Here is a 19,431-nt window from a genome sequence, read left to right as displayed (position 1 = left end):
GCGAGATAACTCGCGATAAAGGACATCGCGCAGCGATGAAGGAGCTTTCGCAGGAGCGGCGCTGGAGGAGGCTGAATGACGCGAGATGCGGATTTAATAGAAAATTACATGGCCGCCGTCACGCCGTTATTACGAATCCTCGGGCGGTGCGAGCGCGCCCGAGAAGTCAGGGATTCCCCCGCGAGTAATATTCTCAGATCCTCGCGGATAAGCCGGCAATTTGCGTCTTACGCGAAAAGTAAAGAAACGAGCGGACGGACAGACGTAGGTGAGTAACTGTGTCACGCCGCTTCCGGTCAATCCTCTTCCAATTATGGCGATGGTGAGGCGGGCGCGCGCTCGCGACGCTTCCCGGAAGATCCGTGCGATTCGATCGAGAACAAATATTTAGACGCGTTCGTCGCGACGTCACGATGACGTCGCGGCGACGATGACGCAAGGACGCTTCGCCGAGCCGTGACAAGCTCGTTCATGCGAGCGACCTGCGCGGCGCACGACGGGGAACGCCCGCAACCTGCGGAAGCGACGTTAATTTTCTTCCATTCTTAGCGTCTCTCGACTCGTCGCCTCCGTCGTGGCCGCGCTCGCGACGACGACGACGACGACGACGACGACGACGTTCCGGAAGAAAGTGGCCGGCGGATATTTCGAGCTGCGCGAATCCCCCAATGCGCGCGCGGCCGACGCATCTCTCCTCGTCATAACGAGCCAATTATATCCGTCGTGTTTCCCATCGTCACGGATAACGTGTAGGATAACGCTTGCTTGTTAATTAACGTTACGTAGGCCGGGATCCTCCTTGTTGCCAATTAAAAGTACGACTGTTCCTACGATTAAGTCTCTACCGCGAGCGCGCACGGTTGCAGAAATGTTGATTCATCTTGAGCCGGTAATAACAATGCGGACGAGCGGATCGCTAATAGAACAAGGGAGCAGCAATTGCGTTATCGGCAGGCCTCATCGTTCTCGCCTCGTCCATTCGTATGTACGCTTCATCATGACCGCGTGAAGAGCTGGAATCCCGTGCTCTCGAAATTCCTTCCAGCGACAGTTCTTTTCTCACTCGATCGCCGATCGCAAGAACGAGCGAGTGAATTTGTAATTATAGCCGGCTCTCCGGTCAAAAATTGCTAGCCGACCAGTACAGGCTGGATGAGAAACGCTCCAGCTCGTTATCCGGCTGCTCGCAGCCGGCTGTAACGTAAAGTTGCTTTCCTTCTTACTGTATCCTGTAATTAGTCGCCGTAGCACCTTAAAATTAGGCGGCAAATCGAAATATTGAGGCGAATTGAGTTGAGTAAATGAGTCGTAAAACTTGCAAGTTGCAGAACAAAAGTGAGCGTTGCTTTACCGGCTGGCAATTAATCGCGCGATTTTTCATCGCACAACTGTAATTTCACTTAAGCATTAGTTCACTCATTCATCTCTAGTCACCGAGAGAGAAATGAGCGTTACGTTCCTGGCCTTAGACACAAATGTTGTCTCGCTCGAGCGTATCGATTAGAGTGAATGCGTTCCCGCGACGATGACGAATATGCATCAGACTCGCTCTTCAATCTCATCCGATAGCTCAAGGCTGCAAAATTCGCGCTCCAATCTCCAACGTCGTAAATTCGCTGGATGCGGAGCGAGGAGCGGTCACTCGAAATCGGATGGTCGCCTTACCGATCGAGGTTAGAACACTCCGAGAAAAATGGAGATTCCTCGATGACACTCTTAGTCGCCGGCATTTCGGAGACGGCAAACTCGACGCGTCCCGTTCTCGCCGAGATCATTCGTTAGCCGCGGCAGATCGCGACGAGAGCGATGTGTATATTTGAACCCGCCCTCGTAATACGAAGCCGCAGAATATTTATGAAGACGCATGCACGCGGGCTGGAAGTTTGTCAGCGGGGCATCCAGACAATTCCGCATCGGCTCTGGGCTAATGGACGTGTCATCCCGTTATTAATTGCGGCCGCCGGCGACCTAATTCAGTCACGTAATCGGTGCCTCGGTCAACTGTCCGACCGCGGTGACGCGGATAATCGCTGCACCGGGTCGATTAATACGAGCCATTAGGTATCGAGCATGTCGGCCGACGGCCACGCTCCGATACGGCTGGCATTCGATGCAATCGAAAGAGGTGAGACGCGACGGCCCGGAGAGCCGAAACGACCACCGTGCTCGCGCCGTGATAGCAGTTCCGTCATCGTAAAACTCCGGCTATCCGGCCGGACGCGTCGCGAATGAACGATGCGTCGGACGTGCGCGCACGCATTTGTGCGGCGAGCCGCACAAGCCGCGAGAGCACCGAGAATTATTATTCCCTTGCTCTGTTAGCCACTCTCTCTCTCTCTCTCTCTCTCTCTCTCTCTCTCTGCTCAAAAGCGAGCCTGTGCTCCCTCCATACAGCTCGGCGAGTTACCGCTCGGCGTGGCCCGTGGCCTCTCCGCGCTCTCCGACCGGTTTTTCACTTACGATTAGATACGTGAGTATTTTCGAGGGTTCGTCCCCGCGCGAGAGGAGACTCGAGGGACGCATCTTTGCGTCCGCGTGTTGGCGCGCGCGCGCATACGTGCGGACTCGTAGAAAGCTCAGTGAACTCCGTCGCGACGGATCGACGCCGTTCGTCAGATGAACAAACGCGAAATTAATGGCCCGTGTTGTTATCAGACCACGAGAACGCTCGCGAAAGCCGCTCGCCAGCGACCTGAGAGAATTCTCCTCTTCCCTCCGCCCCCCCCCCCCCCACGCCGTGCAGCGTGTACTGTCAACTCCTCAGCGGAGCTTACTCATTCGCGGGAGCAGCAGGTTGTCGGGTCATTCGGCTCGCATGAACTTTGTTTATGTACATCTCACGATGTGTACGTTGACCGAAACACGTGTGTGAATTCTTTTGGTATATTTTCGATTGTATAACAAGTTTCTCGAGTAATGTTACAAGTCGCAGTAAATACTGAAATGTTGCGATTATGAGCGCATCGCTGACTTTTACTCGTTTCAGAAGTCGACAGTTAATGTTTCTTCAACTTCTTCAAAGCCGAAGTATCACGTCGTTAATTCTTCGTTGCATAGTGGTCCTCCCAGAGGGCCACCTGCCATCCAAGATTGTTCTTCCAGTAATTTAAATTTTTCACATCCTTTTTTTAGCATATTTGGTATTGTTGGACTACTAAAATGTTCCTCTAACTAATACATCAAGCTTTAGAGTCATTTCAAACAAGTAATTTGTTATTAATAAGCATACATTGGGCAAAAGTGTCGTTCTCAGAGAATAAATTTGTTTACAATTTATTTGTGAAATTTTAAGTAATAACGTATACTTCAAAATCATTATCTGTGGATTTTCAGGATCGCTGAATACAAATCCGGTGTGAAAAATATCAAATTCAGAATGACGGATCTCATATGGCGGACATAATTATAGAAATGAAAGAATTTAATTTGAAAATGACTGTTGATTGGGTTTTTCTTATATCGTAGATATTCCATAATTGATCGTCATAGCTCTGGCATTTCGAACTTTCGATGACAAATTTGTAATTAGCAATCTCGAGAATCCTTAAATAATAAATTTCAAGCGAATTCGAGTGATTTTACAAATTTTGTCCGCCATATTGAATCCGCTATTTTGAATTCCATATTTTTCAATCTCGCATTTGTATTCAGCGACCTTAAAAACCTCCGAGTAACAAGTTTCACACAATTTATATTCATTAAAAAAAGAAAAACGTGCAACAAAGGACTCAATGCTGTTTCAATCACTTCTAATAAGATGTAATATAAATAGCTTGAAATCTTTCCATAAACTAGAGAAACATGGTACGACTAAATTCGAACCTTCGATGTTCAAACACCCCAACAAGACCAATTTCATGTGTATTCGAAACTGAAGTATATTATCAATTTATTAATTTATTTCCACAGTGAGGTTATACCTGCTCGTTAATTGGGACATTCGCGTCAGTGAATCCCTCCGTCCAGATATTCCTACGTCGACCTTATTCGCCTCGTTAATCTGCGGCGTTAATCGGCGCGATAACGAGAGGATGCCGTGCTCGGTTCGAGCGCGAGCACGCCACGCGAATGAACGTCGGAATGAGCATCGTCGTCGCGAAGTGCATTGTGCGCGCGGTTGAAATCTGCATATCCTCTCTCGGTCCGCGCAATCTCGCGCGCTCTCACGTGACGCTCTTATCTCCTACACACCATTGAACTATTCCCACCTCCGAAGACAGGCTGAATTCATGAATGGAAAGGCTCTCCGGAGCTGGAGAGCCTTTCCATACACCTCCTCCGTGCCTCGACGGTGAGATACCGCCCGCGTACGAAAGTTCGCGGAAGAGAAAGTCCTCGATGACGATGACATCACCGCTACCATGGTCATGGTCTCCGTCGATTCTGGATCAGAGGCTGTTGGATCCCAGAACTTTCCAGAGATGCGACACGACTCCGATTCCGAGTATATGTGTATATATATATATATATATATGTATATATAAAATTGGTGCCGAAGCCGAAGCAGCGAAATATTTCTTCAGACTCTGACCTAAAGAGGGACGTGACGATTTTGCTGAAAATGTTCCAGCGACATCTCTCGGGAACGGGCCACGAGGTTGAGCAGTCCTGAGCAGTATTTCATGTCATAATTCGCGCGCGACGCATCGCGATTTCAATCAGTGCCGCTGTTGCCGATACTAATAACGTTTATTGATTAGTTCGCGACCAACGCAGGGACCGCGTGCTCCAACCTACCACCTTCCTCCGCAGGAACCTACCGGCCCGCTGCTCGGACTGCGGAATGACTCTCGCGTTCTCTCGCCTGCGTCTCTTCGTCTAGCGATACACCGCCGCTCCGTGAACAATAGGGCACCAGAAAAGTGAATGACGTCACTGGATACGGCGTCGAATCCCGCCTTCTATGGTTTTCACGCTCGGGAGTTCGCGCAGTACCTACGTAAATCGGTCGGGGGATTGCGGCTGCACGCTGTTACCACCCGTTGTCTTTACGACCGCGGGTCGGGAACTTGGCCGCGTCCGTTGCACATTTCCCGGGCGAAATCGCGAAACGATAGTGCCGGCACACGTTCGTGCGAGTCGCGAAGAAAAGTCCCGACCGACTCGAATTCGAGATTTGAGATCACATCGGTGATACACCATGATCAGGTAACTCGCATCAATTATACACATTCATTTTCCACCCTCTCAACTGCTCGATATCATCATCATATGGCAGATGCGAATTCTCTGTTAGAAGACGCCTCGCGCGCGACCGATCGGAAAAAATAACGACGTAAGGTCAAAGGTGAGGGTAAAAATAAAAATGATGCAAAAACACGTAAACTTGTCTGGAGATTTTTATTAGTTTAGTCTTCAAGTACGAAGAATCTTCAACACAGAAAATATATACCCATGTGTTCACTGCTTAAATGCATTTCGGGTTAAAGTTTAAATATTCGTGTTTAAATAGTGTTCAGGATTCAGGATTGATGTAGGTAGGACATTGTCTCGAATCTTCGAAAACATTTTCGCTAACATTGTCATATGCGAGTCATCTAAATATAATCGTTCGCTAACGCGACCCCGATTAGAAATTTATCCCATGGTGATCAGGTTAACCTCATTTGGACGTTTTTCTTTTTCAAATTATGCCTCCTGATTATTCGCCACGGCTATATTGGATGATGACATTGAAAATAAGAAATGACACGCTGAAATCGCTCTTTCATCGTCATTTCCAAATAAAAAGATATTTGCATGAAATAATATTTTAGATCGCTTGATCGCATACTTGTAAAATGTTTCGGAAAAGAAACATAAAATGAATATCATAAAGTATCACAAGGTGACAAGACATAAAATAGTGTTAAAGAGAAAGGTTGCATGTCACGTTAATTTTACAACTATTTATTGCTGCTGCTAAAAAAAGGATAGTTTCTATAGCATTTTACAAATATATTCAAGTGATCTGAAGTGTTTTTTCAATGCAAACATCTTTATATTTGGAAATGACACCCAAAAATTGTTTTGTTAAAACTTGATAATGCAAATCATATGAGATACAATGAATAAGATTCCGACAAGGACCTGATCAACTGAACCATATATTAATTATATCGTACACTAGGTTGGTACATTAAGGTCCTAATGTGGACCCAATCATTGGAACCTTATAAAGGTCTTCCTTACTCACTTGTCGTTAGGACATTATAAGGACTGACTTACTTAGAATTACCTCTCATTCACTCTATATTAGGTCCTTATCAATGTTAGGTGAACCTGATCAAATTTCTAGTCGGGACGATCATGCGTCAGGCGATGCACCGCGCTATATCATTTGTCACGATCAATACCCAAACAAACATCGAACGCACGTGCGTCGCTTCGCGAGCGAATATAGGAGAAACAATAGCATCACGTTTCCAACTTTTGATTTTCCTTTTTCTCTCCTTCAGCCTAACGTCTATCGAGACGGATTAAAAGCCTCTCGTTAAGCTCGAGGACACGCACTCTGGTTCTCATTTTTCGTATTTACGAGTGTAAATACCTTTGAATTTCTCGTTTTGCGTCTTAGCTGCACACACACTCTGATTTCTCATTTTGCGGTTCAGTTAAGACGCTTTCACTTTTCTCGTATGCGTTTTGATCGTAAGACATATACTTCTTTAACGTCGGTATTCGCAATTTTCTGTATTTTTCAAAGTTCGCTCTCCGTCGGAGAACTCTCTCTGTACTCACTCTTATATTGCCGATTTAAAGCGCAACAAGGCGTTAATGCCGGATCATTCGCTGTTTGCAAATTTCTACGTCGTGCAACATCAGATTTTGTTGAATGTCAGAATAAATTCTTAGCATTAAGTTTAATTCTTGTTAAAGCGCGTGGTCTCATCTGTCGCCTTCATTCTTTTCGCTATTCCTTATCGTTCGCATCATTCGCGCCTCGCGTTCAATTCGTGAACGGTTCCGGCATTTCGGGCGCGTTAACTCCAAGCGATCAAACCCGAACAAATAGCAAAACAATAAAAATATTCAGAGTTAGATACGTATCGCGATATTTGTACCTTTATATTTGTACCTTCACCGCAGTGCGACGCGAAACTTGATGGTCTCGAACAGAATCGCGGAGAATCGCGTGAGCGAAAACAAAAACGCACACGACGAATCTTATCTTATCAGCCGGCTTTGCAGCAATTGCATTATGAAATTTAACGGTCCCAAACGAACAATCGCGGACACAAAAGAAAAAAACCATATGCTACGAAACTTATCTTATCTCAGCCGGCTCCTCGGCGATCGCACGATGAAATTTGACGTCTCGCACGGAACCGCAGAAAAACGTACGCCGTATCTCGCATAGATAATGTCTTAGGATCTAATCGGAGTCTGATACAATTTCTAAAAAAGAATGACGGATTATTATTGGGAGAAACAGATCCCATTTTTTGCCGAAAATTTTCCCAAGGTTTTCTTTCCTTTTTTCTACTTTATTTCTTCTACTTTATATCCGTGTCGCTTAAAATATCTCTTTCAAGCACTTTGAGTGTTTACGCACGCTTTACAAGTACGAATATTTAAAACGCGTAAGTAATTGGGCTGTTTCAAATAGTTTGCTAAACCTCTTTTGGAAACAAATAATACACGTCTTGATTTATTTGAGAAACTCGGAATGAATTCCGGAATGAGACCTCAGGCAATCTTCTGCGTAAGAACGAATCCCGACTGCGAATCCCGTCAATGTATCCGTTCGAATTTTTACATTAATAATTCATGTACGAAATAAAAATGACGTTCCCAACCGAAATCATGAATGGGCAACCAATTCGGGCGCGCCAGGCTTGCAAATTCCGGTCGAAAGTTATGTAGAAAAATTCAGCGATATTCCCACGCGACGAATCTCATCTTATCGGCCGGTGTCAGTCGATGATCGCAATCGTGGAAAAGATCGAAACGGAACTAACAACGGCCCGCGGCTCTCTCGCGGACTCTCGTAATCCGTGGCTCTGTTCCCCTCATTAGGGAACTGGACGTAGAAGGTAATTGATACTTTCATAACCTGGCAGCATTCCCACCTGCGAATAGCTGAGTTTTTGCCGCGGCCTCGTTAGAGGTGACAATAAGTAGTTACCTGTTTCCAGGTAGGTACCTGCCTACCTGCCCGCCGCCGCCGCCGCCGTCACCGCCGCCGCCGTCGTCGCCGCTTACCTGGAACGTCGGGAGCTGAAAGACGGCGCGCGGTTACACCGGGGATTATTACGGCCACGATTTTGCGATACGACTTTGCGATTTTCGCTATGCGCGGAATCCAGCGTGCGCCGGGACCGGGGCGCGATAAATCAAAGAGCGCGTGTGTCACTCGAAATCGCTTGACATGGTAACTTGGCACGCGGTCGGAAAATTTATCGTCGCCCGGCCACGATTTCTGCACTTGTTTTTCCGAGTTGCATTATTCGGTCAAAACAGCCCAGGGAAACGTTCTCGGTCGTCGAATGTAAGTCCCCGTGATATCTGCACAAGTCTGTCTCTCTCTCTCTCTCTCTCTCTCTCTCTCTCTCTCTCTCTCTCACACGACATACATACGCGCGCGTACGCACGCACGCACACATGCACACGGCCGAGTGCATGTGCATGCATATGCATGACCGCTGATAAACGGCTTTCAGAACATGCTTCGCGCTCGAGCGTTTCGATCTTCGGTGCAGATAATTGCGCACGATGATTGATTTCCCGGGCGCGAGTGCATTTGTATAAATTTATTAATATTCCCGTTTTATACAGCCAATTAAGCCAACGATCCGAATCAGACGGCTCGTTCGTTCACGCGTCACCGAGAGACCGAGCGTCTCGGTCGGTTCGCGAAAAGCGCGACTCGCGACGGCCGCTCTCTCGTGCGAACCGGGAATCGACGGCGAAATGAACGCGAGCTCTTCCCTCGCACTTGCGTATAGTCGTTCTCGCGAGCTGCACAGCTCGCGCGACATAGCTCTTTCGCATCCGACTGAACGATCCTATCTAATTATGTAAGTTACCCGCCGCAGCCGTGCGCCCGTGCGTCTGTGCGCGCGCGCGCGCGCGCGCGCGCGTGTGTGTGTGTGTGTGTGTGTGTGTGTGTAATACGCGCGCGAGAGTTTACAAATTAGCCGCCGTTACGAGATGCGTGTACGCGAATGTCGGCGCAACACTAATCACGGTGATTGCAGGGGAGTGCAAATCGTCGGCGGGATAATATTCCGTGTAATTGGTTCAGCCGCTGTCAAGCTGTCTAGCTACCGGACGATGTCTTAACCGAACAGTCACCACGGGTGCGTGCGAGACGCACGCATTTTCGCAAACTATCTCGATACCCCTGTCATCCGTATCCGTTCGTGGAATCTATTACGTGCCACGATCTTGCCTTCTTCTTCTTCGCGGCCGATTGAATATCCTAGTCAATCGCGATCACGCGGCAGAAAATACAAGAAAGCAGCGCGTCGTTTCGAGTTAACGCGCGGGGAATCGCGCCATTATATCGCGGCAGATGCAATTTGCGGCCGCGACGGGCATCGCGCGTTTTCAAACGTCTCGAACGCACGAGAGAGCCGAATTGAGTCAGCGGGGTCCTTTAGTCATCGAATCTGACTTTGTTGCATTCGACGATAATTGTGTGTGTGTGTGTGTGTGTGTGTGTGTGTGTGTGAATAAAATGACAAGATATAAGAGAGATGGCAAAGCAGATACTGAGTAATATTATTTAGCGATCGTACAACCGCCGTTGTTGGCTATAATTCTTCCGATCCGATGATTTAGTATTTGTGTATTTTTATTGGCTCTATCAGAGACGAACGATTCATACTTCCGGGTGGAAAGTGTCAGATGAAACCTCAATGGAAGTTGAACCTCGTGGAGGTCGCGAGCTGGAAAGTAAATTTGTGTCCAACGTCGCTATTAGCCGCTATTGTTCCTCCAGCGGCTAGATGAACAAATTAACTGATCGGTTCAACTGATCGGTAAAAGAAATTACAGTTCCGGGGTGAGAGAAGTCACAACAAGCCGCCAGCCAATGGAAGCCACTCGCTGTCGCTTTCTCATAATTTTTCTGCAATAACGTGGCCTCAATTTCGACTCGCTATTTCATTTCAAGACGCTAGATTAGTTTGTAGCGCGAGGAGAGACGAGCGAAGTGGGTAGATTATATATTTTAGAATAGACGACGTCACCTACTCCATCATGTCCGATACGTAATGACTGGACAACACAGCTAAATCGGAAAAGCAACTGTGCGTTTCAGCGAAGCATTGGCCAATAACGAGCCGCTAACGAGCTAGAAAATTTAATCCAGCCAGCATTAGCTCTTGACTAAGACCGGCTAAGTCTAGGCAGGTCGCACAGTTCAACCCGGCCATTTTCGCCGTCAGCCTCGCGAGCGAAGAAACTGCCACTTTACGCTCCTTCCGAGCGCGAGCACCTCCATCCCGAGGAATTTCAACAGTACGAAATTCGACGTCTTCGGTGCGCACGACGCGGTATATACGCGGCGAAGAATGCATATTAGGCTCGGCACCTGCTCTCGAGCCCGGCTCGCCTGGTTACTTGTTTCTGCTCGGCAACTTTGAGAAGCGTGTTTCTCCTCTCGCGATCATTATTTGGACGCGAGAGAAAAGATCTCCCGGCCCGATCTAACTGTCCTCGCGCTCAGCGCGCGCGCGCGCGCGCGCGCGCGCGCACGTGACCGAGCGGCGGCGCATTCCCACGGGAAACGGCACGTTCTCGCGCCGTGACATTTGCCTACAAAATCGCTAGAGCAGGAGAGGACTCGCCTCTCTAGATATTAATAAATTATAGCGGGGCCCGTTCGCTATTTTTTCGGGGTCCGAAAGTCAGAAGGTAGGCCCCCGGCCGAAACAACAATGGGCGAACGCGCCACGGGGGATCGGGCCCCGAAGAGTTGGCCGGGATAGATTTTGACAACGCGATCGCGCCCAGTGTCCCGTATTATATGCCGCGCCGGTGGAGCGCAGATCAGATAAGGGATCAGATGCGTTTGAGGAACCGACCCACCGACTTCACCTTGCGTCCGCTTCTCTCGCGCGCCCATCCCTTTCTGCCTTCCCGCAGCCGTGACTCCGATGAATCGGCCCGGCCCGGCCCGGCCCGGCCCGGCCCGGCGCGGCGCGGCGCGGCGCGGCGCGGCGCTCCCGATAGAATCGGAGAGCAGACTCGGTCACGTGACAGTTTCTCCCCGCCGGGAAATGGGATCACGTGGGAGAGAAAAATCGTCGTCGCGCGCGCGCGCGACGGAATTTTCAGCCGGTCTCCGGGCGAAACCGCAATCAACGTGATGCCAAAGTGGAATGACGGACTTCGGCGAGGCAGGGGCGCTCGTCGAAACGCCCCACGTCAGACCACCACTAACACAACCCCAACTAACTCGCCCTGGCCTTTTCGGCTCTCACGCGGATCTTGTGTAAACGTGCGTCGTTTCCTTCGACCGCGTTCAGCGGGAAGCTTAGCCATGGGTGAAAACGCGCGCGGGAAGAAGTCTCTCCGCAAGTGTCGCGTGTATTTCGAAGCTTCCACACCCGGTCGCAAAGGTGCAGCACTGATCCTCGACATTTTTCTCGGCGGCGCGGCACGCTTTCGGCACTGTGGAGGACACTCTTGTGTCAGGTAAGCTGTTCTAATCGCGATCCGCGAGGTGTCGGTCTCGAAATTCCTTGCCGTTCCTTGTCGCACGCCGAACAGGCCCCTCCGAATTGACTTTTGCGCGCACTGTCTCACCGCTGTGATAGAACCGCCGTGAATACTGGCGGTGACGTAAATTTTGCAAGAACAAAGTGCCGCAAATAAGATAAGAAAAACGAAGTTTCAGTCCGGCGCGAGGTATGCGAGGAGGCGATAAGGAGATTTCTTGCGATTTTTACGGCGCTTCCAAACTAATTGGTCTTATCTTCGCTACTGCGTTAACTTGTCTTCGCGTCGCCTTAGTCGCATACGCGCCGTACTAATAACATTCTGATACCTGATGCCGTTCGCAATGATCGATCAAATGATGACTGATCAAACATGCGCGCAAAGGTCATGAAGGTTTTGCGTATAACGGAGCGAGTTCGCTCGCTCGTCAAGTTCAATTCCACGCGCGGGATACTTGCAGCCAAACTCCATTCTTCCAGGCGAGAGCATACGTGAGTAATGATGTAACTGATAAGGAGATAACGTGTTTCTAACACTCTGTAAGAACGCGGCTGACTCAACCCGTGACGTCGGTGATTGTGCAATGGTAAATATGTATCTACGATTTTGAGCGGAATCAACGTTACATTTTTCCGGCCAATCTCGTGCGTATTTCCATTCAATCTTGATTTCACGGCGGATTTCACTTTAATTTTACGGTCATTGGTTTCACGCAGACGGAGAGAAATGAGACGCGCGCGACCCGTGTTTCTTTTATAAAAGAACAGTTTTCCGTTTGTTTTTTCACACGTTATTTTCATTACACGCTGGGTTGCTTAAAAGTGAACATTTCCTTCGCTCGTTCACAACTCTCTTAAAGCGAATCGAGGAAAACGCTGTCGGACAAATCGCCGACAATCGATACCGATATTTAATTTTAGGGCAAACATTCGTCAAAAACGGTCAACATCTGCGCGATTCTTTCATCCGGTTGCAACTTCTTTTCGCGGTGAGGACAGACGGAAAATTATTCCGATATCCTTCCCTCTAGCGGAAGCTCGTGGAAAAGTGAAAAGATCGTAAACTGAAGAGCGAATTTGTCAATGGAAATAATCGCTTTTCACGTAAGGAGATAAGATAATAAGAATCCCGATGCCCCACGATTTATATGTTACATATCGATAATGATAATGATATATAAACTATATCGCGCGCGCGCGCCGTGCAGTTTCACCTCAGCCCGAGACGATCGTTCCAACGCGAGACGAGCCGGACCCGCGGACGAAAATCCCCGGCGCGAGCAGTGAGGGTTCATCCCGGATTCACGCGCGTCTCACGGCTTCCTCCGGTGCGGGCGAATTTCCGGGGGGAAAAAGAAGAGGAAAAAGAGGAGAAAAATTACAGCGCTCGGACGTAATCGTCTCGTGCCGCGTGCAAGTCACCGCAGGGGGACCTTATTGGCTGCGAGTGGAAACCGCCCACTACGGTTATATAGTACCGCACGGTTATATAGTACTCTAGTGCTACGCCGAGTTCATTCATAGTTCCACTCCAGCCTAGTCATTCATTAAACCGATACGGCGGGAGTGTCCTTACGGAGCGTGCGCTGTGATCGCGACTCTCGATCGCACGAGTGACCCGCTTCTCGAAGCTTCCGCGCGCGCGCGCGCGCGTGTGCGTGCGGCGGGCCGCGCGCGTGTTGTGCTCCTCATCCTACGGACTACGCGACAGACAACACCGGGAAGTGCAAAGCCTCCGCCATTCTGCTGGGTCACAAGGTTGGATTAACGTCGAACACGGAGAATGCGAATGGGTAAGCCTCATGACTCACACTCGTCGGGCTCGGTTTTACAGGCGAGCGTTTGACGGGCGAGACAAGCAAAGCCGTGTCGCGTCGGACGAAAAAAGAAAAACGTGTCTCGCGCGACGTCGACGTCGACGACGACGACGACGACGACGACGTCTCCGTCGGCCTTCGCCGGCGAGCGTAGAGGAAAGTCCCTCGTCGCGAGTCGAAGCGAATAGTCTGGGGATTTTCACGCGACACCCCACGCCGCCGCGACCGGCGATAGTCATCGTCATTTTGCGCGCGCGAATAAGTCTCGTGAAGAATGTTATCGCTGATTGATAATCGCGGTGTCAATGACAACGCGCCGCGGCTTCGACGACGAGCAAGCCTGTTGTCGTCGTCGAGTAAAATCGATCGGCTCTCGAGCAAAAGCTGTCTTCTCAGGGCGTCCCGTTCGCATCTCAAGCGCGACACATCGCGCGCTCTCGCGGCATCCTCCTCCTCCTCCTCCTCGTCCTCCTCTTCGCGGCTCACTCTCGCCGAAAGAAGCGCAAATTGCGCCCTTTTTCCCCGTGCGATAGCGGCACTCCGGGCAGTGGCGCTTCTAATCCTCGTTTTTAACGGAACCGATTCATTTCACGGCTCATCCTCGTATCAGGCCGCGGTAAATACGCCTGCGGCTAATCGAGCTCGCCGCTCGCGGCCGCGCTCTGCCTTGCGGAAAGCTGCGTTCTCCGGAACTGGTCGCGCTCGTGCAATCCGGAGCGGGAGCCTCTGATCCAGCGGTCTTTCGCGCCGTGCCTTTGTTCGGCCGTTGATTCTGGAAAGCGAGAACGCCCGAAAGAAAGCGGCGGAGGCGTTCCGCGGTCGCTGCCGTTTTTCTGGCGCGACCGGAATGCCGCGGAATGCCGCGCAGCGCGCGCGCGCGCGCGCGCGCGCGCGGAGAAAACCGCCGTCGGCGGCAGCTATGCGAGCGATTTTGCGCGCGGGAGGACGCGAGAGGAGAACGCGCTCAGCCCGCTGCTCGCTCCGTCATTTTTACGCGGAGGACGCCCGCTTTTCTGACCCCGAGTCGTCGTCCGCTCGTCGCGCATTGTCCGGGCAGAGCCGGGTCAAGCCGCGGCGGAATAGTGCCGTGTTTACGCATTTATTTATTTATCAATGTATTTTTATGTAATGTCCGCACGGTGTGTGTAACGATGCCGAACATAAGCGTTTAAAGTTTCCGCAGCGATCAAAAGGTACAACAGCTTAATGGTTGGCGCGATTGTTTTGCCTCCTCTGGCGCATATATATATCAAGTGATGAATTGCAAAAAGGATATCGATAATAATTCAGGCTGGTTTCTCGTTATTCGTCTCGACAACGACGGACCAGTCGATCCTCTGCCAATTCGTTTTATTTTTTCTTTTTTTTTAATTAGAACGAATGAGAGGTAAGATGTTTGCACGGTGGATATTTGCAGTGCGAAAACATCGCGGAATGTTTCAGCGCAGAATCCGCCTGTCGTCGCTCAAGCAAATAGCGAGAGGCTGAGGAGAGTTTCTCAGCCTCTCGTGGTAAGAGAAACAATGTTGGTGAAAATGCAAAATAATCTTTCTACGCGGAGAAAATATTGCGAAAAAGATTACGTTGAATTATTTTTTTATAATAACTTTTTAGTGACGCTGGCGGATAGATATATAGTAACCTGCATTATTGTAGGAAAAGTAAACAGCATAAAAAAAAACGGAATGTGAATATCCAGCTAATCATGTAATAAAAAACCAATCGTGTATAGCATTTTTGGTCAAATATGTGGTAATTGTGACGAAAATTTGTTGCTTGTTAAATATTTACTACAATATACTCTCCGTGCAGACCGTACAGAGAGAGAGAGAGAGAGAGAGAGACACTTGTCCTTGAGTTTTATAGAAAGCAGACAAATATCGCGATTGAGAGACAGACATTATTGAGAGACGAAGACTTATAACAGCACTTTGTACCCTGACGTAACATATCGATAGCGTATCGATAGCGACGATAGTCGCAATTCTGTTATTCATTATTATTAATTAGAATTAATTAGGAATTAATTCCACTGCACGAACAAACAAAGGTTGCGCCAGCGCTTATCTCATCGTGAATTATCCACCCGTTTAATCGTGCCGTCTATCTGCCCGCTGTCATCCCCCTCGCCCCTTTTCTATCGATGCATGTTCACGTCAGCGCTAAAAGCGAGAGTGCAAAAAGATCCTTCTAGAATGCAGACCCTTGTCACCGAGAGTTTCGTCAGAATGTTTATCGAGTGAACATCGATAACGCGGAGAAACGGAAAACGCGAGAACATGTTGCGACGTAATAAATCGATGACGGTACCATCGTCATCATGGGAGCTTTCATCATCAGTCGAACTGAGCATCGATCGATTAAGAGTTGGACTAATTAGAAATTTCATCGCACAGATCAACACGCTTCGCGCGCGCACTTATCTCATCGTGAATCATCCTTCCGTGGCGCCCGTTTTAATCATAATGCCGCTACCTGTTTGTTATCGGGTTTTTATCAATGCAAGTTGTCGCGAATGATATAAACCGTGCTCGGTGCACGGTGTACTCCCCCGACGAAGCCAGCGGCGTCACACAACTGCATTTTCGCGTGCGTGTACGCCACGGAAATTCGCGGGAACCGCGCATCCTTCATTTCACGCTGCACGTGAGCGCAGACGAGAGGTCGTTTAAGCGCGACGGCGGCCGAGTTCGCGCGGCGCAGTTCCTCGCGTCGCGGAACGCTCGCCGGGAGCGTTAATGAGGCTTTCGGTCCCTTCGGACGAAAAGAGCGGCAATTAACGGGCGAGAAGGACGGAGCGCAACGTTCACTCCTACTTCGCTTTACTCACGCACGTTATTTGCGCGCGTAAGTCCAGAAGTCCCGATGTCGACCAATCGAAGGGACCAGTCCAGCAACGAGGTCCCGCCAATCGAATCGAGTGGTGCTGAAGCTGGTGGGACAGCGAATAGAGAATACAGAAAGGAAGAAAAAAAGGCTTGATAACTGGACCGAGCCAAGGACCGAGTAGCGCAAGAGTGGAAGGCATTTCCGTTCCAGCGGCCGGCAAAAAAACTCGGGCGTTACTACTCTACCAGTGGGATTAAAACTCGGAAACGCACGTCGTGTCGACAGATCGGCCGATTTCAGGAGTTAGCCAAGCGTGGCGAGTATTTCCCATTTTCTTCTACCAAAGCGCTACGACTGCTCGCGGAAAAATGAAGAAAAAAAAAAAAGGAAAAAAGAAGAAAAAACCGGCGCGCCGACTTTGCTCGGTAACACGCGCGCGCGCGCGCGCGCGTTATATAATGGAAACATTAAAAACGAAGAAACCGAGGAACTCGGGGAAGCCCGCTATTTTTCCTCGATTCCTATCACAGAGAGACTTCATACAACGTCAGTGCGCGGCCCCACTTTTCGATGCCGTTTCGATAAAGCGCGCGCGCGCGCGCGCGGCGCGACAAGCGGCTTGAACGTTCCGAATATGCAAATAAGGTGCGCAATGAGAGACAATGCGTGACGTGGCGCGGTATTTATAAGCCCGGTAAACGTCAAGTACTCCGACAACGAATCCGACGACCCGCGGCCGCGGCTTGATAACGGGCCGTGTAAAAAAGACTTTTACTGCCGACGAGTGCACGTCGCCGGTAAATACGAGATAACTCATCGCACCGCGCTAATAATCCCGCTAAATTTTGCACATTGCTAATGCGCGCGTGCTGCTCGCCCAAGCATAACCCGAGACACCGCCACTTCGCTTTTGACCGCGAGTAGCGCATTATGATATAATATAATCACACACGATGTAACACAGCCTCCCTCTTTGCCTCCTCTTGTTCGTTTCGACAAACGTCGTTCGCGCGCTAGTCGTTCGTCGACGTTTCGGTTTGGCGACTTTGTCGCGTTATCGCTTGTTACTACTCCTCTCGCAGTGTACTTTCGTTCCTTACCTCTCCTTATCTGTCGTTTTACTTTCTTCTCTCGTTTCTTTTCGTTACGCGAGCATTGCTCGCGTGTTTGCGCTCTGTGCTGCGACACAGAACGACGGAGGAGGCGACAAACGAATTCGTCTGTACCAGCGACGACCGTCTCTCCGAGGTCAACACCAGGTCGCTGGAGAGACTCCCGATCCGTCCCGGTCCCGGTCTAAAGAATATAAAACAATATTTGCACGATGGATACTATAATTGACTCAGATTAATCTACATTTACAGTCAAATACACTCAATTATATCACACATTCAAATTGATCTTACATTTCTAGACCGCGAAGCGAATGTTTCTCCCGAGTGAGAAAACACGCATTTTCCTAAACCTGCGGCTCTTCACTGCGGCGAGAGCGATTGTGTGTATTCTGTTTAAATGAAATAATTTAGATTTGATTTTTAGATCCCTCAAATATCTAGTCCGTTATTCTCCGCGAGCATGAAAGTGTAAATCCGTAGGAGGTAAAAAGAGACGCACATGAAAAAATCGTCAAACCAAGACGTGGACGACGGGGAGGAAATCGCTCTTCCGTATTCCCGAGGGAGGATTCCAATTCCCGACAGCAGGAATCCAAGCTTTCCGAGGCTGAAAGGATACTTCCCCCGCCCCCTCCCCGGCTGGTCGCGGAGAAAAGGAGCAAGACCCGGGCAAGACCGGGGCCCTCCAATTCACCGGATATCGCGCGCTATCCGATATTAATACTCGAGCGAGATGAACGCGCGCGTATCTGGCGCGTCGGGGAGCGTGTTCGCTTTTTTGCGCGCAGACGCCTTTTCGTCGTAGGAACGGACTACCGGTCAATTAACGACGTGACACCATAATTGGCGCGGTAATTCGATCCCCTTGCGGCCGGATCCTCCGGGGTAGCTCGCGCGTTTCTGGGCCCCGAGTTAAGCGACCGCGCACACATCGTTAAATTAAAATCCCGAGGCGTTCGCCGGGGCGCGCAACCGACGTGGCCCGCAGCCGGGGCCATCCCCGGCGCTGCCGTCTAATTTGTAGCGCATAATATTCGAATAATTTGCACGCGTTAATGGAACCGGCCGTGGGCTCCTTCGTCGAGCGCGAGGTCCGTGGCGCACGGGAACCACCTTGCAAATATTTGCGCCCAATAACCGCACAAAAAACTGATTCGACCCGATAGGTTAGGTCGGACGGAGCCACCGGAAATCGGAGCGAGCAAACACAAGTCCGGAAAGTCTCGCGTCGCTGGACGCGTCGTTTCCCGACGAATGCTAATTTTAAAGGAGATTCTGTTTTTTATCTTGCCGTTAGAAAGCTGTGTAAATCGATTTATCGTTTTGCGATTGCTTTTACTCGTTCAATATTCCTGCTAGCATTCCTGTGAAGCAAATCTGCACTTTCGGGACGTATCGGGAACAACGAAATTTTAATGCGGTGCGAATATTCGGAGAATATCTGGAGAAGTACGAAGGTACGCGCGATTGGAGAAGTATGAAATTAGTTCTGTTTAGAGCCTCGACGTATTTCGAGTCTTTGAAGACTCGTCGAAGCTCCGACAAAGCGTCAAACAAGCTCGCTGCCTTTCAATCTACCTACGATTTTTAACACGCACGTTTTGTCGTTTACAAAATGGTGCGATCTCGACCGATAAATGAGATCGCAACAGAAATTTCTCGCACATTCTCGAACATTCTCGTGTAATCGCGAATGTATCTTATCGGTGACATATCGAACGTCGGCACGAAGTAATTCCCCCGCGACGAAACGGAGATACGTCTCGCGCGTTATCTCCGAGCCGGACGTTGTTTGTAAATTCGTACGAAGGCCGCGATCGTTCAGTTTCGTCTTTATTACTTCTCTGGAGGTTCGCTTCTTCTGTGCGCGACTTTTGCAACCGAGTGATCCGAGCAACACGTGGCGATACTTTTCGATACGGACGGAACCTCCGGCGCGCGTTCTTCCTCCGCGAGATACTTCCATCTCTCGTTCGGCCCGGCCGACTGTCACTCGACTAATTGGACAAGGATACGATATTG

Source organism: Harpegnathos saltator, unplaced genomic scaffold, assembly GCF_003227715.2.
Source record: "Harpegnathos saltator strain DR-91 unplaced genomic scaffold, Hsal_v8.6 scaffold844, whole genome shotgun sequence".
NCBI classification, from domain to species: Eukaryota; Metazoa; Arthropoda; class Insecta; order Hymenoptera; family Formicidae; genus Harpegnathos; species Harpegnathos saltator.
This window is presented reverse-complemented; position numbering follows the sequence as displayed.